General features: G+C 34.0%; 1 long non-coding RNA gene across 2 annotated transcripts in view; it reads right to left on the bottom strand.

Moving 5' to 3' along the window:
• LOC132717079 (uncharacterized) overlaps nucleotides 1-23,531 on the bottom strand; it is a 78,014-nt gene that overhangs the window by 18,115 nt on the left and 36,368 nt on the right. For both annotated transcript variants that reach the window (XR_009623910.1, XR_009623911.1), the window contains one exon: nucleotides 9,425-9,521. This is a non-coding gene — a long non-coding RNA (uncharacterized LOC132717079). The remainder of the gene's footprint in view (nucleotides 1-9,424; nucleotides 9,522-23,531) is intronic.

The following is a 23,531-nucleotide window of genomic DNA, read 5'->3' as shown; positions in this document are numbered from 1 at the left end:
TCACTTTTTTTTCTCAAATTCAAGCTTCTGAAATTCTTTGATAGAAAGTTTCCAAACTATGATCATTTTGCTGTTTTCTTTTTGAGACAAAAAAGAAGAAGAAATTAAGATTTTTTTTCTGAACAAGTTCTCTACTAAATGTTTCTAAGGTGTTTTTGTTATGTCATTGGTGTGCTGTGCATTACCAACAAGAGCTTTTAATAAAATGATCTAGAATTTAAAATATGTTGCCATTTATTAAGTAAGACATTTTAATCTGTACAGGACAAAATAACCTAAACAACTTAACACCAAGGACTGGAGCTCTCCTGACTGATTGCAAATGAGGTTTTCAATTTTGGGAAAGGGTCCTGGACCCCCCACCCCCATTTGATGCCAAGTTGGAATTTTAAAACAAACATACCATATTTTCATATTTGTTGTTTTATTTATATTTATTTAGTTTAACATTAAGTTAGTTGTAGTTTAGAGATCAGTACCTCTTATTTTGAATAAACATACATTTTGGGAGTTCCAACGTCTGAAATTGAGTAAAAGTATTTTAATCTTTTATTTGGAAGTGTCTGTTAGATGGACACCCCCCACTACCCCCAAACAGAAGGGAATAAATGCATAAATCAAACAAGACAAACAATTTAACTGTCTTGTTTTGTCATTCACAGGAAAATATAGTAATATATATTTTCCCATTAATATCAAAACAGTTCTTCAAAACTTCAAAAACACTTGCATAATACAATGCACCTTCCCTTATAAAGTGAAATCTAATTAATATTCAACTTGTACACACATAGACAACAATTAATGTCAAATTTAAAGAGGCAATATTACGTAAATTACAGACGTTAATGTGAATTTAGTTATCAATTACATTTGTAAAATACAACTTCTGCTTCTAATCAAACTACCTATCAATACATACAACTGTCAATGAAATCATTGGACAGTGAATCCTTGATGGCTCACTATGATTTAGACCTACTTTTATTCTATTTCATTTTTTTTTGGCGTGGGATGGGTTATTTTAAGACAAATTAAGACACTTTAAAATGTCATTATGCCGACTTACTACTTATAGCTTGAGGACGAGGACCACAGATGCTCCTCTGTGAATAACGTTTTTCTAGACTTTTTTTGTGTTTTTTTTGTTGTGTTTTACATCACACCAACACTGGAGAGGTCAAATGGCCAATTTGAACTGTAACTGGCAGATGAATACCTTACATTTTCCCATGTACATTATTTCAGGCACAATAGGTACCTGTGAAGAACCACCAACGTCCAGTAACCTAGCTGTATAGTTTCTTCCCATGAAAGAATCCAAAGGTCCATAGCGGGATTTGAACCCACATTGGTGAGAGCCCAGAAATCAACAACCTTAACCACTCAGCCATGGATCCCCCCTGTCCAATATTTCAGGCTTGGAGATTCAACCTTCCATAAGTACACTTGATAGAAAGCTTCCTCACTTAGCAGGATATTGCACCCAGTATGATAAGCCTCATAGTTTCATTGAAATCCCATTAAAAACTACCAAGTGGTTGAGATGATTACAGTTTATTTCCATTCACAGCTCTGGCAGCCATTCTGCTTCACCTTATGATCATTCCTGTAAAGTTTCATCAAAATCTACCCAATGGTTGGGATCTTGTTTATAGTTTTTTTCTAATTTTAACTCTAACAGTCATCTTGATCAGCAGTCTGGAAATATTACAGCAACATTTTACAGGCAACCATCCAAGAATCATTCCTATACAGTTTCATCTAAATCAGCCAAAGGGGTAAAGGAGAAACTGTTGTTTAAGTAAAATATTAATGATGGATGACTGATGGAAGATGGGTGCAGGGTAATCCCAATAGCTCACCTTGAGCTTGTTGTGCTCAGGTGAGCTAAAAATGAGCTAAAAATGAACACATGAAATTTTACTTACAAAAACAAAATACTAGAGCCAGCTGGGAGATATGACAATAAGGGAAACAGTACTCGGGAATTGGCAGATAAATTACAGCATACATTGTACAAGTTAACCACAGATAGCAGCACCTTACATTGTCAAATGATACAGTGATTAGTTCCCAGGTGTGTTGCATTTTCATCAAAGTCTACACTCATAGATCTGGCAAAACGAAAAACATGTGAGTAATTGCTGCAAGTTTTTATGTAACAAGGTAACTGATGTGAACAAAACAAAGTTTTGTAAATATTTCTTATTTATAGCCATCTGCCAGCAAAACATCTTGACAATCTACAAATCAGCAGAGAAGAATATAAGCAAATTGTATAAAAAAAAAATTATTTGTTTTATATAATATTATTTCGAAATAGCTTAGAAATGGGAAATCTTGGTTGACTATATACATCGCATTGTTTGGACAATAATGTTTTTTCCACTGGTACCCTTTTGGTGAAAGTTACAATTAATTTATAACAGGTCATAGCCCATGTATGCAGATATATTACCTTGAATAGAAAAATCAAGTTGCATAACTCTATTATAGCTCTAGACACAGCACCATGAACTATTATCTATGTGGGGACAATGTTGATCTCAGGATGCCCAAACCTGTGTTCAGCACATGACAGACGATCAGGTCCAAAACAATCTACACTAAATCAAAAATAATTTCCAACACTAAATTGCTTAGTGTTTATTAGTAAGCATTTTAAAAAGTAAATTGGCCAAGCGGCTGTAATGCCTAACATACAACTTGTCACTCAATGATCAAACATTTTTACATGTTTCTATATAATCAGACAAGTCTATTTTATAACATGCCACTTACTTAAACAGGATTTTCATATTTTCATTCAATTTCTGCTAAAATCATCTGAAAATTTATACAAACAAACTTCTTATAATCAAACTGGATGTCTATGGACTGAAGATTTTAATGGTGTGTAAATATGTCACCAATCAGGAACTACTTTCACCTCCAATGCTGAAGACTCTCACTGGGTGATGGGAATAAACTGTTAGTTATGATTTTGAAGTGCCCACGCTCAGAGATTTTAAATCTAAATATTTAAACAGGATGTTTAAGATTATTTAAAGAGAGATTTACACTCCCTGTTTTCTTGGTAACAAATACCTGAAAATAAACCCTATTAAAGTAACGGCCAGACTAGCTACTTGTTACATCTATGACAGTCCTATCTTTAAACTACCTTGTAAGATGAAACCATAACAACTAGGTTACATCTACATTATTTCATTCAATGTTCTGAAAAATACCAAAAATACACTTTTACGAGGACGCGGGATTTTCATTGATAAAATATAGTAGTTGGATAAGGGTAAGATAGATAGATAATCTTGTTATAGTTATGTCAACGTCAAACATACATTGAACCCTATCGCTAGTGTCCTACTTTCATTCCTTCATTATTTGTTTAAAAGATAATTTATTAGTCTAAACTGTGTCACATAGTCAAAAATAAAATATGGCCTGATGTCTCCACGACATTTTATGTTTAACACCATATATCAATTGACTGCAATTTTGAAATACACACAACAGCCATGTTTGATCAACTGTCTTTCAACTAGTATGGTCACTTTTAAGCAGGAAAAATATCTTTTTGTGCCCCCACTTAAGGGGGGGGGGGATTTAGATTTACCCTTGTCCGTCAGTCCGTTCTTTTTTGTGTCGCACATAACTCAAAAAGTATTTGGCCTAGAGTCATGAAACTTTACAGGAATGTTGATCAGCATGTTCAGTTGTGCAAATGGGTATTTTCGTGTGGATTTACACAGTACTTTTAGAGTTTTTGCCCTTGACTTAGTACAAAACCATTTCATTATGTTGTGTTATTTGTTCCTTGAGTGCTTTAGTTAGAATCAACCAACTTTACAGGAATAATGATCAACATCACTAAATTACAGGAATAATGATCAACATCACTGTGAAGCTATGCACCTGGGACTTTGCATGTGGATTTTTTTCAGTTTTGTTAGAGTTATTGCCCTTGACTTACAGTAGTATAAATTTGCAATTTTCAACTTGTTCATGCATAGCTCAAAAAGTATTTGACTTGTAGGCCTGAAAGTTTACAAGAATGTTGGTCAGCATGTGTACTTATGCACCTTGGGGTTTGCTTGTGGATTTATTCAGTATTTGTAAAGTTCTTGCCCTTTACTTAGTAAAAGATTTTTAGTTTTCAACTTGTGGCACATGTAGTCCAAAAAATATTTGACCTAGAGTCATAAGATTGACAGAACAGTGGCGTGTGGGGGCACCTGTGTCCTATGGACACATTTCTAGTTTTTTTTATAAAAGATGTTATTTCAGTCAAGCCTACAACAACAAAAATATGTAGAAAATAACAAACACTCGTGGAGAGTATCAGGTCACTAAATACAAAGATGAAAGAATGAGACGTAAGAGTCCCAAAATTTAAAGACGGACTCAATGAGACAAACAATTCTATTAAAACAAGGTATTTAATGATAATTGCACATTAATATTTAAGGAACTCCACCGAGGTAAAGAAGGCTAAAAACTTAAAACTTGAATTTCTTACATATATTAGCTTGCGCCCTTAAATATATCAAAGATAGTAAGAAATATACTCAGAAATAGATTGAAAAAAGTATTTTTGTGATTCTTATCCCGATTTGAGTGAAGAGTTGCAACACTTTTTAGTTATTGGTCATTTGTCACAACTAGAATAAATGTTCTGGAAAAATGGAGCATGCAACTGACCTGAAATTTAAGATTTTTTAGATAAAAGGTGTTGGCTTACACCTACATCAAATGGAACATTTATCTCGAGAAACTATTTCCAGTCCCGTCATGCCAAAAAACTTCAGTTGAGTCCCTTTAATTCCACCACTTTCACAATCTTACTTGCTACCAGTGATTCATATGAATATTAATACCTCAAGCTGACTGAATCATACTAAAGCAAGGCATCAGAGATTTGCAGATAAAAATTTCAAAAGGCAAAATGTTTATTATATTTTATCTAGATACTCATTTCTGCACCAAAATGAAAAGAAAACTGCATTGCATTTCATTATTTTTTAAGACATGGTTGCATTCATGAATAACAATATGAATATGCAGGCTCTAGAAAATACAGACTTGCCTAACAACAGGCTGTTTGCATGCTCTAAATAAGCCAATTAACCATTATCAAATATAACTGATAAACTGTGCATACAAATCATTAACAATGTTTTTTTAAAAGCAACACATTCCAATAGGATGTACACATTCTGAATTTTTTTTGTTTCTCTCCATTTTTATTGACAAATATGCAGAATGGAAATCTATTAAATACTGCTATATCATGATGCATAATAAATTATGGTTAGTTTAAACAATTAGCAAAAATTTCAATTCAATAGAATGTAACACGTTTTCTCAAGACTTCAACCCAACCCAACCCCCCCCCCCCCCCCCCCTCTCCAACTCCTAAAGAAGTGTAGGTTTTGCAATATAATTGAGTTACTTAATATTTACTCTTAAAATAAGGCGTTTTTTTCAGTAATGTTTTTAAGGAATGCAAAAATGAGGTCAAACAACTAGCCATGCTTTTTAAATACTTAACCTACCAACCGTGCCAAATTCAAAATATCATTTGCATCACTTGCATGGGCAATAATACAAGTTTAACCTTTTTATTGATATGCTTTAAAATCATTACTCAATAACTAAACTGATGCTATTTTAGCAGTTTCAAACATTATACAGGTAACTGAGCATCTTTATTTATGTTATCAGGTATATATATCTTTTTTAAACTCACCATTCTAGTATGATTACAACCGCTTTCTTTGACACACTGAACAACTTTCCCTAGTAACCCAATTAACACACTAGTCTATCATGATTCAGATTATCCCAGTGGCCTATATTTAGGCAAAGCATTATATATTGATCTATGAAGTTATTTCAGATCAGGTTCAATGATCGTTGAGGTGCCAACCTTCTCTCTCTCTCTCTAACAATATTTACACAGCTATCAGTGTCAAAAATCTCATAGTGTTCTATGTTAAGTAATATCTAATGAGGTTAACATTCTGATGTTTTTATTTGCAAATTTATCTGTGTAAAAATTTACATATTTAAAGTTACAGTGACCTACCCCCCTACCCCCTTAATATTTTCAATGGACTTCTCTTTCAATCTTGACAAGATCATTCATTATTTTTTGTGGAAAATTTCAAAATAAGTACTAACTTAATAGCGAACAGTGCAGACCATGATCAAATGGCATGGTCTGCACTGGTTGCATGAGTAACTTCTGTCACCACTAGAAGGATTAAAGCACAAAGGTTTAAGCAACAGATAACAAATAAGGATGCCATTAAGACAAAAATTAAATGAACCTAAAACTACAAGTAAGTAAAATTAATATAAATGGTGTTTCTTAAATTACTCTAGTTTATATTTTTTGTTATTTTTTATCATAACATAACGTTTAATGGCGTGAACTATGGAATGTACAAAGAATGTATAATAAATGATATACCATTATAATTTTCATATCTGATCATCTGGATTATTAATCAATTTTCACAACAAATACCTGTCTTCAGACATATCATAGATACAAACTTCATACTTGCCAGTAATATGATATTAATAGCAGATATCTAGTGTATGTTATAATTTTTGCAACAAGCCTTGAAAATTTGTTAACAGGATTTTACAAGTATTAACAGATTACTTGAAGGTTTGTACAAAAAAAACCTGCAGTATTTAAGGATAAAAATTTATGCATTGAAAGGTGTTTATCAAAAGTTTTCAGATAAATTTTAAACATGTTAAGACAAGTGATTATTCAAATTTAAAATAAATTCAGAGCATGACTTTTCATAAAGGAGAGGGGCATCTCTCATATTAATCTTTACAGCTTCCATCCAAAGTCCAAGATTAGAAAAATTCATTATTAAAGTGGTGAGGCAAGAAAATGCCAGACTGGAAGACCAGGAAGTAGAATGCCAGACTGGGTAACAGAACACCACTGGAAACAGTGCCAGGCTGGGTAACAGAACACTAGACTGGGAAACAGAATGACAGTCGACAGTCTTGGAAACAAAGCACCAAATCCGGAAATAGAACACAAGACTAGGAAAATGAGTGCCAGACTAGGAAACTGAGCACCAGACTAGAATAAAGAAAGCCAGACTGGAAAACAAAATGCCAGACTGGAAACTGAATGCTAGACTGGAAACAGAATGCTACACTGGGAAACAAAAGGCCAGACTGGGAATTAGAGCGCCAGACTGGAAAACAGAACGTATATATACTTGGAAACAGAATGTGAGACTGAAAAAAACTAGAAATGTGTCCATAGGACACGGATGCCCCCACACGCCACTGTTCTGTCAATCTTATGACTCTAGGTCAAATATTTTTTGGACTACATGTGCCACAAATTGAAAACTAAAAATCAACAAAGGGCCATAATTCTGTTAAATTTGGTCGCAGCAAAAATTCCTTCCTTTACTACCATCTACACATTAAGGTTGTTAATCCCTGGAAGTTTAAGCAAAATCTGCCATCCGGTTTAAGAGGAGTTGCGTTCACAAAATTTCTACATAGTATATAATGAAGAAATCAACAAAGGGCCATAATTCTGTTAAATTTGGTCGCAGCAAAAATTCCTTCCTTTACTGCCATCTACACATTAAGGTTGTTCATCCCTGGAAGTTTAAGCAAAATCTGCCATCCGGTTTAAGAGGAGTTGCGTTCACAAAATTTCTACATAGTATATAGTGAAAAAATCAACAAAGGGCCATAATTCTGTAAAATTTGGTCGCAGCAAAAATTCCTTCCTTTACTGCCATCTACACATTAAGGTTGTTCATCCCTGGAAGTTTAAGCAAAATCTGCCATCCGGTTTAAGAGGAGTTGCATTCACAAAATTTCTACATAGTATATAGTGAAAAAATCAACAAAGGGCCATAATTCTGTAAAATTTGGTCGCAGCAAAAATTCCTTCCTTTACTACCATCTACACCTTAAGGTTGTTAATCCCTGGAAGTTTAAGCAAAATCTGCCATCCGGTTTAAGAGGAGTTGCGTTCACAAAATTTCTACATAGTATATAGTGAAAAAATCAACAAAGGGCCATAATTCTGTAAAATTTGGTCGCAGCAAAAATTCCTTCCTTTACTACCATCTACACCTTAAGGTTGTTAATCCCTGGAAGTTTAAGCAAAATCTGCCATCCGGTTTAAGAGGAGTTGCGTTCACAAAATTTCTACATAGTATATAGTGAAAAAATCAACAAAGGGCCATAATTCTGTTAAATTTGGTCGCAGCAAAAATTCCTTCCTTTACTGTCATCTACACATTTAGGTTGTTCATCCCTGTGAGTTTAAGCAAAATCTGCCATCCGGTTTAAGAGGAGTTGCGTTCACAAAATTTCTACATAGTATCTAGTGAAAAAATCAACAAAGGGCCATAATTCTGTTAAATTTGGTCGCAGCGAAAATTCCTTCCTTTACTACCATCTACACATTAAGGTTGTTCATCCCTGTAAGTTTAAGCAAAATCTGCGGATGAGGAGTTGCGTTCACAAGATTTCGGGACGAACCGAAAGACTGATGGACGGACGGACGGACGGACAAGTGCAACGCTATATGCTCCCACATTGTGGGGGCATAACAAAGCATCAGACTGAGAAACAGAGCTCCAGAATGAGAAACAGAGTGCCAGACTGGTAAACAAAGCACCAGACTAAGAAACAGAGTGCCAGACTGGAAACAGAGCGCAAGCCTTGGAAACAGAGTGCCAGACTGAGAAACAGAGTGCTGGACTGGGAAACAGAGTGCCAGACTGGAAACAGAGCACCAGACTGGAAACAGAGTGCCAGACTGGAAAACAAAGCACCAGACTGAGAAACAGAGTGCCAGACTGGAAAACAAAGCACCAGACTGGAAACAGCGCAAGCCTGGGAAACAGAGCGCCAGACTGAGAAACAGAGCTCCAGACTGGAAAAAGAGTGCAAGCCCAAGCCTGGGAAACACAGCACCAGACTGAGAAACACAGCGCCAGACTCGGATATAAGAGCACCAGTCTGCACCAGACTGGGAAACAATGTCAAACTTGAAAACTGGAAAACAAAATCAAAGACTGTGAAACAGAGTACCAGACTGGGAAACACAGTGTCAAACTGGAAAACAGAACATCAGACTGGGAAACACTGGTTCCTTGACAATGATGCAGCTATCTGAGCACTACAGTACCTAGCCTTGGCTAAAAATACAATACAATAAATACACGAATAGCAAATTCACACAATCATGAGACTCATAAATTAACTCAAACCATATTCTTTCTTTACCCACACACTTACTCAACTTTCTTAGTTTTAAAAGTGAGCCAAGTGCAAGTTTTAGAGGGAAAATAGCGTTATAGCATTATGGGATTTATGTGAAACAGTGATGAATAAAAACAATAAAACTTACCATTCTACAAATGAATCTGGCTGGAATTATGTGCAATATGCTTTATTGCCTTCATGTCATACTGTCTTTTATTTGTTCTTAGCATTATCCAGGAATTCTGAAAATAATAGATACAATTAACTCCCCGACAGTCTATAAAGAAAGATTATTGTAATAAAAATAAAATAATCTTTAAACCAACTAGGTAATGACTTTGCTAATTGAAATTTATGCAATAAAGGAAGAAATCTGGAAACACCTATCTTTAGCTGTATTGTAAATGGAGGTAAAGCAACAACCTACTTATTTGAGCATTTGATGGAAATTTGGGACCATCATCTAAGATCAAGATGCATTTGAGGGAAATTGGGGATCGCCATCTAAAGTGGAGCAGCATTTGAGGAAAATTTGGGACTGTCATTCTAAGATGGAGCACAATTTGAGGGAAATTCGGGACAGTCAGACAAATGTTATACTATAATTTCCACAGAAAAAACATATCTATATCATTGTTAATCATTCAGTTAAACTGTTTTCCCAAATATATGAACTTAAACCAGCTTTTTTACTTTCAAAATAAGCAATAAAGTTAAAAATCAAGAAGCTTAGGCCTCTTCCCAATAAGAAAGAAAACCAATAAGTAAGAAAAGCCACTAAAAACTAAAGCTAGAGGTCCAAAGTTTGATCCTCTAGACTAGCTGATTGTATGTCATGATAAATGCAGGGCCAAAACACCATTTTTGGGGAAGGGGCCGTAGCCTTTTTCTTGGGGAAAATATGCGTGATTTTGGCATACTTTGAGAAAAGGGGTCTCAAATTTAACACAAACTTTTAACAAATTCTTCAAAATAGAAAAGCAAAAAGCACTGGGAAATACTAATAAGGCAGTAAAAGAACACCATCATTTGATTTTGTTTTAAATTCTATGGGAAATTTCAGAAGACTCGGGAATTTTGAGGACCAAACTGGGAAAAACTGGGGCTAGTTTGGTTGGGGAAGCAGCCATAATATTGGGCCTCTACAAAGAAGGGTTTTTTGGCCCTGAAATGATAAAAAACTTTTGTTATGGCGTAAACAGAGTAATAACCATAGAACGTGCCACCTATTATTTCTCATTCATTTTAAGCTGTCAGTCATAGACATCAACTTGACACAATGCATTTATGCAGAATTTATTGATGTGTGCAACAGTTAAATCTATGAACAGTGAAATATACTAATAAGATACAAAATCAAGCACATTATGTCATTCAAAACAGATCGTTATCTTTACTTCCAGTGTAAGGAAAATTTATCTTCTAATCTCACTACTCTTTTCATTCATAAAACATCGTTTAAACAAAAAAAAAAAAAGATTTAAAAAAAAAAAAAAATGTTTTTCAAGACATATTACGTAACTGAAAATTGTCACTCAACAAAATGTTTGGTAGCTTAAACTGAAGAAAGGATAGGCTATGTGTTTATATCTTTTCACGCTAGTTTAACGACAGCTGTCGCAAACATGCATGCATTTTGAAATCTGCTTATTTGCTCTCTCCCTCTGCACAATAAATGACAGCGATATACAGAATATAAATGATTTTGCACTGATAGACCCTTCACTTGTGTTACTCTAATCTTAGAAATTCACAAAAAGAGACAAAAAAATCCAGGTTGCATATTGTTACTGATAAACAATTGCTTGAAAAGAAATTATTCTGCAATCCTACAATCAGTGAAGCAATATCTTCAAAACCACATGCTTAAATACTAATTATTTCATGAATAGCGAAAAATTATTTGGAAAAAAAACAACAACCCAACTTTTTATATCAGTTTTAATTACAACTGAGCACTTAAACTTCACCAATTTATTGATAACGCTTAATAGTTACAACAATGTAAAAATCATCCATTAATCAGGTTTTGTATTTTATTACACCTTTATTTTTACTACCTGCTAAGACTATAAGTACACTTTAAAGACACATTAATTTCACAGTATCTTAATTAGTTGCCAATTGGCTGCCAATAAATTTTATCTATGTTTGTTTTGAATGTTTAGCTACATTAATTCTAATTTCTTTACAGCCTCCACAAGTTTATTTATATTTCAATAATTTTTCTCCGTAGTGTATGACAGAAGTCTTAAAAATTATTTTTTAGTTTTTTGCCTTGAAATGTTGACCTACACCTTTATTGACAGTAATGGACTATCAGTATCAATCCCTTATACTGATGATTTTTATATTAAAATATTCAAACTGGACAGCCAACCGCCTAAAAGTCAAACTTGGATGTGAGGTAAAGATTTTTTTGTAGTCACCACCAGAAAGACTGATATTGGAGACTTATTTTAGCCGTAATTTACTTCATTTTTTAGTTTAGGGTATAAAGCATCAGAAAGGCAGACTTTTTATTCACCAGTAACAAGGAATCAAGCTTGCTACCCTTGAATTGGTAGTCAAAAAGTTACTACAACCAGACCACTGCCTCCCACTCTATCAAACTTGCTGGCTTAAACCTAGGAAAATCTGCCATAAATCTGCCATTATATCTTACATATTTAATTTCATATCATTATTAATTGGGAGTTAATTACAGTTAGGCCTCATTAGGAATATCTTGTGACCTACTGCACCAGGTGAGAAAATAGAATTGGCATTTAATTGGTGAAAATTAAGCTATAGGCATCAAACTAGATGCACATAATTGAAACACAATATCATACATTGTTTCTTAATTTTACGCTCATGAAGTACAACTACTCAGGCTTCATGCATGAAAAATAAAAATCTTCCCGGTTAACTAGCTGCCAAATATCAAGCTTTTCACATGTATATACATTCAACCATTACAAAATATGAAAAATATATTTCTAAACAAATTAATTAATAAAATGTCAATTTATTTTATATTATTGTTTATTTTTTTAAACAAGAGTGTTTGAATGGATAACCTTTATGAATTACTTAATTAAGTAAATTTAGTATCGCATGAACATGGAAGATTTGTGGGTTTCTAAGAGACTTCCATGTCATAACAACATGTTGAACATTAACCAGAAATTTGTTTGCCCGATTATATTTCATACATTTAATCTATTATGCAGATGAAAGACATTCATCATTTCAAATAATGTTAAAAAAAAAATGTATGTCACAGAAAATGCTTTGCTCGTTGTGGGAGTTGTGGGAGTGAAAAAAAGAGAAGAAAAAAAAATGAAACGCACCATCGACTATCTCATATGAAAAAAAATTGACTGAAAGTTTTTAAATCAATCATGAATTCACTTACTAAGGTTGCGTAAAAAATTGGTGACGAAATTACTTCAAGCATTCAAAACGATGAACAGCAGGATGCGTTAAGTTAATTCAATGATGTTATTATTTATCAATAGAGGATAGTGCGGAGTTGTTTTTCAATGCTTAAAGACATTTATTGTTTATTAGGCAAATATCATCATATGCAAAGGACGCCTCCAGGATTTTAGTCACAGATGTCACAAAGTAGACATGACCTTAGGTACGAAATCCGTCACATTAAATTAAATGATGATAGTATAAATCAATGCTGCTTACTCTTCATTAATTGTCAACCCTGAACGTGGTTAGTACATGGATTAAGGTCATTTGATATTTTTCTGGTGTCAACTTTCATCATTAGCGACTTGTTCAGGACTTTAATATGATACATAAACTAATGGCAAATTTCAGTCTTTTTCAATCAATCTTACTGCTGTCAAGGTGAATGTGTTGGATCTGCCCGATTTTCTGAAACTGAGAATATATATATATCTCAGTCATTGCAAGGACTCATTTTAAGCGCCTTAAACAATGCCTTTTAAATTTGGTTTGGTTTCGGCTTAAAGTGGATAGGTCTAAAATGGGCATATCTTCCATAAGTAGCACAAATACTGATAAAACAAAATGTATCATTTGCATTATAAAATATATTATTAAAATATTATAAAATATTGATTGGAAAAATGTTGTAGTATCACAAATAATTAATATTTTGTTCCCGAACATTTTTATTACTTGCTTTATTAATGAAATTATAATATCAACAGCATGAGACTCTATATTATTCTTATGTGGTTTGATGTCAATATAACTAAATACTAGATACTAACTAAATACTATCAACTTAATTATCTATTGTATTACAGTCCTTCAATTAGTAGACCAATTCACTTTAAGGTCATTCAATGAAAAGGTCACAATAATATGCCACCACAAGCTTTAGTGGGAGGAATTTTTAGCCACATCAGTTGCCAATTTATTTTTTTACTGGAAGTCATGTCATTAGAATATTATTTTCTCATTTTTCCCCACTTTAATTTCATAGTACTATAAATAAACGATTTACAAATGAGCTGTATCATGACAAAACCAACATAATGGGTTTGCAATCCAGCATGGATCCAGACCAGCCTGCGCATCCTCGCATTCTGATCAGGATCCATGCTCTTCGCTATCAGTTTCTCAACTTGTTATAGGGTTTGTAAGAGAACAGCATGGATCCTGATCAGACTGCACGGATGGGCAGGCTGGCCTGGATCCATGCTGGTCGCAAACCCATTATGTTGGTTTTGTCATGACACGGCTCAAATAAAGATGTCGGTGAGATATTGGTATCATCTACATAAAGAAAATACATAGGTTCACACAGTATTTTCTCTGCACTTAAAATGCACTGAACTATTTTCAATGTCAATAAACAGTCATGTATATATATTTTCTCATGAGAAAAGACAATAATTTCTCATTCACATTGCTTTAACAGCATGAGCGATGTAATTATACAAAAGTTAATCATCACAGTTAGAATGTTACAACTCTATCTTTTAAACAACTCTTCTACACATTTCATGCAAACCACTTCAACATCTATTACTCTCTCTTGTTTTATTTCCTACTTTATTTCCCATTTTATTGTTAATGAATTTTCTATAAATTGATTCAAAACAAATATTCCTAGAGAATAATACTGTATTAAAATGAAATCGTTTCCAATAAAAACAGAAGCAAGGAAACAATTTCAATATAAACGATAAATGGCTGAATAGTAAGCAGATGGGAAAGCACATAAAATGTTTTAGATTGCACAACACTACAAAGTTACACTCCACTCAATGTGAGCTTTATGGGACAATTACTTCAAGTTGATAAAATCGCTACTACAAAATAAACAACAGATGTAAAAGTGCAACAATACATTCACGAGAGTTCCTGTGAAGTCTTTATTTAATTTCTTTAAAAAACACAAATCCTGCAACTTTTACTGCTCTTAAATGAAGGTGTAATAACAAACTCCTTTGAAGATTTTTTTTTTGTTTAACTATAGTTGAAAATGTATAGCCTCATTTTTCTTACTTTGTGAGTAACATTCAAATAAAACAACAATCTTATATGTGAATAAAAATGTCTTAAAGTTAGTGGAACAAAGTGTGACCTAGTTACAAATTTATGGATAGGGTGTGCCATCGGATTTGCAATTGAAACATTGATGAATTAGACATTATGCCCTATGTTGATTGTTACCACTGTAAGTCCCCTGAAGAATGGTGGGGGAGGGATCAGGAGGACTTTTTTTTTGCATGTCCAAGTGATGTTTCTGTTTTGGTGTTTGTCTAAATTGCAAAACCAAGCTATGGCTGAGGTTTTTGAACAACTGTCTGAATGACTGCAGAGCTGGGCCTTACCCAGGGGTTTGAAAATCCAAGTCCAAGTTCCCACTATACCCTGGGGATGGAGGAGTGGCGACAATCGACTTGTGTTCAATCGAATTATAAGCCAAAAGATTTAATTCAAGCAGTCAATTTTCAGTAAATTTGTTTGTTTGTTTTATTTTCACGCCTTTTCCCAACAGTATTTCAGTCATATAGGCGGGTAGTTTCCTAACCATCATTCCTGGAGAGTTACACCAGTACTAGACTACCTTCCTCCGTGCTAAACTACCAAAGCATCTCCTTGGGATCGAACCCACACCAGAGAGGTTCAGTAAAAATTTGGAGATATCAAATCAGTTAATATTGAAAACGAAACATTCATCTGTCAAAGTTTATACCAGTATTTCATGGGACCCTTAAATGAGTTCACTGGCAGGAATAATGAAAGTCAATCTTGAAAATATTGGTCCCATACTTGCGGTCAAATAAAAAAATAAAATAATGTTCAAATATTTTCTGACTGGTTACAAGCAACAGGGACATTTCTATGCAAGCAGTGAAGAGCCAGATCCAAGCATTGAAGAGCCAGATCCAGGAAGTGAAGAGCCAGATCCAGGTAGTGAAGAGGTAGATCCAGACAGTGAAGAGCCAGATCAAAGAAGTGAAGAACCAGATCCAGGCAGTGAAGAGCCAGATACAAACAGTGAAGAGCCATATCCAAGAAGTGAAGAGCCAGATCCAAGCAGTGAAGAGCCAGATCCAGACAGTAAATAACCAGATCCAAGCAGTGAAGAACCAGATCCAATCAGTGAAGAACCAGATCAAGGCAGTGAAGAGAGAGCCAGATCCAGGAAGTGAAGAACCAGATCCAAGCAGTGAAGAACCAGATCCAGGAAGTGAAGAACCAGATCCAGGAAGTGAAGAACCAGATCCAAGCCGTGAAGAACCAGATCCAGGTTGTGAATAACCAGATCAAGGAAGTGAAGAACCAGATCCAAGCAGTGCAGAGCCAGATTCTAGCAGTGAAGAGCCAGATCCAAGCAGTAAAGAGCCATATTCAAGCAGTGTCATGCTACTTAGTTTTAATACTGCAATATTGCAACTGTATACCTTAACCTAATGTGACCTGACCTCTTGGCAAAACCTCACTTTGACCCTAGCAACCCAAAACCACACAGATAGACACTATGTTTTATGTATTGATACAAGATATTTTGTCATGTTCATTTATTGTTGTATTTTATCACTAAACAAGACCCACTACATCACAGGAAGTCATAAATTTTCCATTTTTATTAAATAATTTATATGTATGACATGATTTTTATGACAATAATTGCAAAATAATAAAATGCTCAATAACTTTTTTTAAAGTGATGATTTTAACTTTTTATGTTAAAACAGCATCAGAAAAGTTATTCTCTCGACATTTTTTTCATGTGATATTTTTTAATGTAGAAAATATATTAGGTTAGATTAATATTCATGACCTACTTATTTAGCATAAAATCATCAAAATCCTTCCAAACTTTGAAAGTATCAAGATTTGTTGCGTAAAATTATAAGAAATTGTGTCATTTCCTTTATAAACAGCTTTAATAAGTGTTGTATCATAGTTTGGAGACCTTTCTGTTGAAAATGTGTCAGGGTTAAATCGTATACATATACATGCACAGTGCGTTAACTGGAGTGCGGGTATTAGTTACCCGCACTCCCGAGCATGCCCATTGATTGGCTCATTTTTGCTGGGGTTTACATATTGTGACGGCAGTGAAAGTGAAATCGACAGAAATGTCATATTTAGATGCTCGTTCATTGGTTCATTTTTGCCGGGGTTTCATATTGTAACAACAGGGAACGTGTTTTTATGTTTGACTATGATACAAAAGAGAAAGAACACCAAAACACTCGGTAATCTGATTAATACTCGGGGGGCTACGCCCCCTCGTACAAATCAGATAACCTCGTGTTTCGGTGCTCTTTCTATTACTTAATCTATTCTCCTTTTCGCAGCAACAATTACTTACTGAATTTTAATATCAAAATAATGTAGTGTAATGATTAGAGGTGCAACGATACCTTTCGATGCATCGAAAACCGGTTATATGAGCGCCGATTCGATTTCCGATACCAACTGTAACATTTTCGATTCGATTCCCCACCCAAAAATAAACATGGAAAAAGTGAGAGTTTTAGTCTTTCCCTTCGCGCTTTATCACGTTACATACGATTGGCCAGTTAAAACTCGGTCATCCAATCAGTGGGCGCGTAATGTTTTATTTTCGGCAAACAAGTCAAAATGGCTACCAACATCAATGTTGATAAAATAAAATTAAAAAATCCTCATAAAAAATTAAAATCAACGGTTTGGGAACACTTTGGGAGGGCCAGGACACGGACAAAGCTACTTGCAAAATATGCTTTACGGAAGTCCGGCAGTACGTCTAATTTAATGCAACATATGAAAACACGATGTGGACTTGTTTGGTAATCTTTACCCGTGTCTTGGCCTTCCCTAAATAAGTTTGATTAGTACTACAGTAAGTAGGTATATATTTGACATTGGGATTGATTATTATTTCTTTAGTAAATTGTGAAAAAAGTGATAATTTCATGAATTTCATTTTTTCTGTATTGTTTACTAGACTAAGAAGTATTGTGTGCAACACTGACATTAGGATTGATTATTCATTTTACATATTATGGGAATTATAAACAATATATCTGAATATCAGTTCTGACAACCTTGTGAAACTTTGTTCATTATTATTTACTTTACAATTTACATACTTTGTTTAATTCCTAGTCAGCAAAAGGTATCTGTGATAGTCATGTTTCTGAGATTAATGATTATTTGCCTGATTAATATTATTTTCCAAATAGACAAGAGCTATTTATTCTCATAAACACAATTATTAAGTCAAATAAGTTTATATAATAGTTATATTACAACAGAAAAGCAAAGCACTAGGTTGAAGGCCACTCACTTTTGGAGCAGACAAGCAGAATTATATACCAAAGATAAATTAGTAATCAGAAATGTATCGAATCGAAAAAAATCGAATTGGAGTGTCTAAAATCGAAATTGAATCGAATCGAACATTTGGTGTATCGTTGCAGCCCTGGTAATGATACGAGACTATATACAGTGTTAAAGCACCATACTAAATTCATGACTTTAACATAATATTTTGTAAGTTGGCTTGGATTCTCTGCTGGTAATTTTTCAGAAACTCATTTATTATAAATGACTAGTAGACTATAAATTCTGATTTAGAATAGGTAAGTTCCCAAAAACTTCTTAGTACATACATCTGTCAAAAAAAAGAAGGGTTCTAAATTGGCAGAATTTCCTGTATCTTACAAGTTTTTTTCATGAAAAGTCCATGAAAATGTGTGGTCATAGGACTAGACACAATTATACAGGCACAGGTGCTTCTTAAACAAAACTGTCATCCTTTTTAACAAAGATACCAACAACAGTGAAGAAGAGTTTATAACCACTATTAGGGTCAGAGACCCGGCTTCGATGTAACAAGTTTTGTTTTTTTGGTCGGTTTTACAAAGCACCAATACAGTGCATTATTTCAGGCAAAAGCAGGCATGTGAGTAGAGCCACCAACGTTCCATAATTATGCTACCTGGATAGCTTTCTCCAATGAAAGAATTCAAAGCATCTGGCAGGATTTTAACCCACAGCAGTGAAGGGCAAGTGGTTTGAAGTCAACAACCTTAACCAATAGGCAATGGACACCCCTTGATTGACAGTTGTCAATCAAATATAAACAACTGGAAATAATAATTCTCTTAATGGCGTAAGAATCACTTTGACCCAAATCTTTGTATCTCTGTAAGCCGCCCCATCTCCCTCCACTTCCCTCGTTTTCAAAGTGTAATGTGCTAACATTTAATATTATGTCTACAATAAGGCCAATTTCGATGTTTTTCTTACCACAAAATTTATTGTAAATACCCACATCAGTTAATAAATACCATAAACTACCATTAAAGTTTTCAAGTAACACTATCTGCTGTCTGAACTTAGCCGTAAGGATAATTTTACTTTCCTTTTATTACTGTTTGATGTCTCTTTAAGATCATTTTCGACCCTCGCATAAATTTGAAAAGACTGTACAATTAATCTCAGTAACATTTTATTATTTTTTTTATGATAATTCATGAGCAACATTTTACTACTTCATAATCATCGTATTTGTACATCTTTCTGACTGTACATAGTAGTACATGCTTTTTTTATGATAACGACGTCTCTTCATTTTTACGACTTAAAAAATGTTTTGAAGTATGTATAAAGTCTCGTAAAGCGACATTTTAGTTCACTGTGACAAGATACATTTTTATTTGAAAGGTAAATATCTGTGGGTTCATTGGAATTTGGAAAACTATCATACCTTTTTTTCTGTCCAGCGTGATATTGTGGTTCATCTGAGAGCTTAAATGTTTCAGAAAAAGGGGGCATCAAAGTTAAACATTAAAACATCAGCCCTGCCTTTAACCGCTAAGCATTTGAATCTTGCCAATACTTAGACTCATAACCATGTCAGGGCACTTCATTTGAATATTGCCTGGAACTTTTATCAAGACCCTGCCATGATTTTATCTGCTGCAAGTTCATTACTTCAGGTCTTTTGTAATGTTGCAAAGGTCATTAACCGATTGATAAGGTTATATATTACAACTTGTATTGGGCCTCTGTGGTGGCGTAGTGGTAGTCTTATGCTTCAAATCTCCCCCCAAACCCCCCCCCCCCCCGGCAGCTGGAGACATGTCAGGAAGCTACCTGGATAACTCTTACGGAAGGCTGGTGGTTCTATTCAGGTGCGCTTTTGTGCCTGAAATAATGCATGAAGGAGCACAGACCTGTGGTCTTGCTGGAAAGTTGCCCTATGACATATTCAGTGTTAGTTTGACTTATAACAAACAACCAAACAACATACGCAACAACATCCAAGACTATCCAAATGACCTATATTCATATTATCCTCATTTTGATGTTAAATAAACAATGAAAGAATTCAATCAAAATGCTGTGGAAAAAAGCTTTCATGCTTACAAATAACAAATCAAAATCAATGGTTTCAACTCTTGAGCATCTATTATAAAAAAAAAAGATATAAATTTTCAGATTTAAACACAAACTTCAAAATGATTCTTCAACATTAACATAAAACTCTTTCATCTAAATTTCAGTTGACCAGTCATTACCATTATTAAGAAATTTCTTTTACCAACTCAGTTTGATTTAGGAGCAAACAATCCTTTTCATAATCACAGATTGATTACCAGGAGAGATTCATTGTTCTACTAAAAGTTTGGACTTTGACCATATTTACCACATGAACTGAGCAAGGAGAGAAAACGTTTGGGATTTGCATACAGAACCTATCCTTCAACAAGACACAAAACCTTCGACCTTTAAATGGGAAGTTTCTATTCTTACCTTTGAGGATAATGGGGGAAAAGTACATGAAATATCAGAAGTATTTGTAATTAGTTTCCAATGTTGTCCTCTATTCTAAAAATCTTTGAAATCATGTATGTGATCAAACACATCATATAAAGGGGTTGACTTTGAGTACCATAAACAGACTGGTACTCATGAGGTCAGATGCTGTCCCCGTGAACCTGCTTCAACCGCAACAAGTAGCGTGTGAAGAAGTTAATTGATACATTCACCATTTTTCATTCAAAATGGATTTATATGTTTCTTTTGACCAGAAGTCATGCATAGAAATTGTCATTTCTGCCGAAATTACAGTGTACGTACCCGTCAAGATAGTCAAGATCGGTCTTTACTGACCCGCCTCATGAGTCGATTGTTTGGATCCAGTTACTTGTAAAAGGCTTGATACGGTCATAACATTTTCATCAGAAATTAAAACTTGTGTTCTCATTCAGACCGAGGGCCGTTTAGAAATTGTAATTATGGGACGTGTGACGGCCGACTTCGCTGATTACAAGAGAACAAGTATAGCTCTTAATAAACATTTCAATAAATGCACTTTTATAGCTGTGACAGTGAAATAAAATTACATGTCACTCAAACCGAACATTTTCAATTGGCTGATCACTGCTTTATTAGAAGTTAAACACAAGCTTCACACTAAAAATAATGTACAATACATCAACAAAGACTAACAGTTACAGGATATGCTTTGCATTGGTTGCTTTTTTTGTGTGAAAGTTATTTGAGTTAAATAGATGGTCCGAAGGTCCAGGATGTATTTCAACCACTATTGTAAAACATAACTATAGTGTTTACTTTTGGGTCTTAGAAATTCCATTTTTTTATGTATCTGCTTTGGTATTAGGTTTAAACCAGTCTGAATGGAGGATGTGAGATGATAAACACTTGACAAAATACACTGTCAGGATTTACTTTTCAGATAATCACTAAGGTCAAGAATGCGGATCCTAGAAGAGGTACTAAAGATAGAAATAATAAGCAAAGATTTTAACTTTTTGACATGAACAAAGGGTTATTAAGATACAGATTATATCCACAAAACGGATATATGGTTAATAAGGATATAAGAGGGTCAATTGTTTATGATATAATAAAAAGATATTGAGCAGTTGGCTTTTCGCAGTTCTTGTGGTCCTAACAGAATGGGAAAGGACACTTATTGCGTCATGATAACATTGTCAAACAAATGTTATCGTTGATAATTATGTTGCACTTCAATAAAAATTATTTGAAAACACATCCCTTTCAGTGAAAATAATGCAGCATTCCAACTCTCAGATGAAATTGATTTTCATACTACTTGATTCATTTATTTTTAATATTTCCCCAAAGGTTGGAAGAAGGCCTTAACTTATGTAGAGCAGAATGGAGCCTTAATTAGGCAGATAAAAATAGTCAGAAAGAGTGAAAGAAACACTGAGTCTACAAATATTTAATTTTATTTTTCTTCCCTAAAAAATATGTTTAGTTTAACTTGCAACAAAAAGTAGAACTTAATCTTGTTTTAATTATGTTTTCAAAAGAGACAATATGTTCATGAAATGAAACATCATGAAAACATAAAATAGTAGAGACTATAAACAGACAAAAAAGGTAAAAAAAGTATGAAATATAAAGAGATAAAAATAAGATATTAACAGTTGACAGTTATATTAATCATACTAAGTCTTGATCTTCATATAAATGATAGTCTTAACATCATTGCAAGAATATTGTAAATACAATACTCATTTGTACGTCAAGTTCAATAGTCGACTAAATTGTCATGTAAACCATGGAATGTTATTTATATACTGACCATCTTTACATATACATTTTTTTATCTTACATTAACACATTTACTACAAGAAAGAAAAAACAAAACATTACTGATGAACTATTAAACCCACGTGTTTGCCCTGAGGTCAATGCCCCTGACGAAAAAAGCAAAACAAGTCTGACCTTGGTGTCTCTCAAAAGGACCTCCTATTCATTTCTGTAATATCTGACTGTCTGGCCTTGAATTTCCGAATCAGTATCATGTTCTGTTAGATAAGCTGAAAACTCAAAGCAGATCCAGAAAAGTACAAAAATTATTACTTTTTTTTACTGGATGAAAGGTTCATTGACAGTTCAGTGTGGCACACTTAAAAATACCTAATAAATTTAGATTTCCAAAGAAAAACACATCATATAGTTCTAGCTGTGATATACAATAAAACAGTGAGGCAGATTGCTCTATTATATCTTCTAATTTGTTCTATTTTAAGACTAAGATTAATTCATATTCTGATAAAAAATAAGGTTACTATCAAGTCAATGCATACACAGCAACAAATAAATAAAACACCTAGTACATGTACTGCAATTAAAGCAGCATGACAGTTCACTGTTACTGTTACTTGTTCAGGGCATTTTCACCCTATCACTATGGATGGATATAATGCTCCATTTCAAATCCAAAAATAGCCTCCTTTTCCCCAATGTCCAAAAAATATTGTCCAATGTCCAACCAACTGTTTCAACTTCTCAGAAATATTTCAACTTGTTTCTTAAAAGAACTGACGAGTTATATGTTTGACATATGTTAAAAACCATGAAAGTCATTGCAACTTTGATTTTTTTTCCATATTTCCCAAAAAGCTGAATAAATTTTTCCTAATTTATGCCAGAGGCCTTTTCCCAAAATTACTGGAAAAGCCCCTGCCTGTTGTCAATGCCAACAATTAATGGTAGAGTGCAGTTAAAAATGCAGTTAACACTGAGTTGCATTTTGCAGCCAACATAAATTTGCTGCAGCTTCATGCAACTGATGCCAAAGTGTGAAAACCAGCAATAGTGTCAATCACTATACAAGGCATTTGTATTTTGACATAAAACAGTTCTAGAATTGCCAATATTTTCAACATCATTTCTCTCTTTTTTGGTGGGAGAAGGGGTTCTCCAGACTCGTAGGAAAGAGGGAAAAAGTACCATGTAGTCACACAGGGTTAAGCGATCACACAGGG

This window comes from Ruditapes philippinarum, unplaced genomic scaffold (genome assembly GCF_026571515.1).
Source record: "Ruditapes philippinarum isolate M1 unplaced genomic scaffold, ASM2657151v2 ctg61_1_1_1_1, whole genome shotgun sequence".
In the NCBI taxonomy this organism is placed as follows: Eukaryota; Metazoa; Mollusca; class Bivalvia; order Venerida; family Veneridae; genus Ruditapes; species Ruditapes philippinarum.
This window is presented reverse-complemented; position numbering and strand designations above follow the sequence as displayed.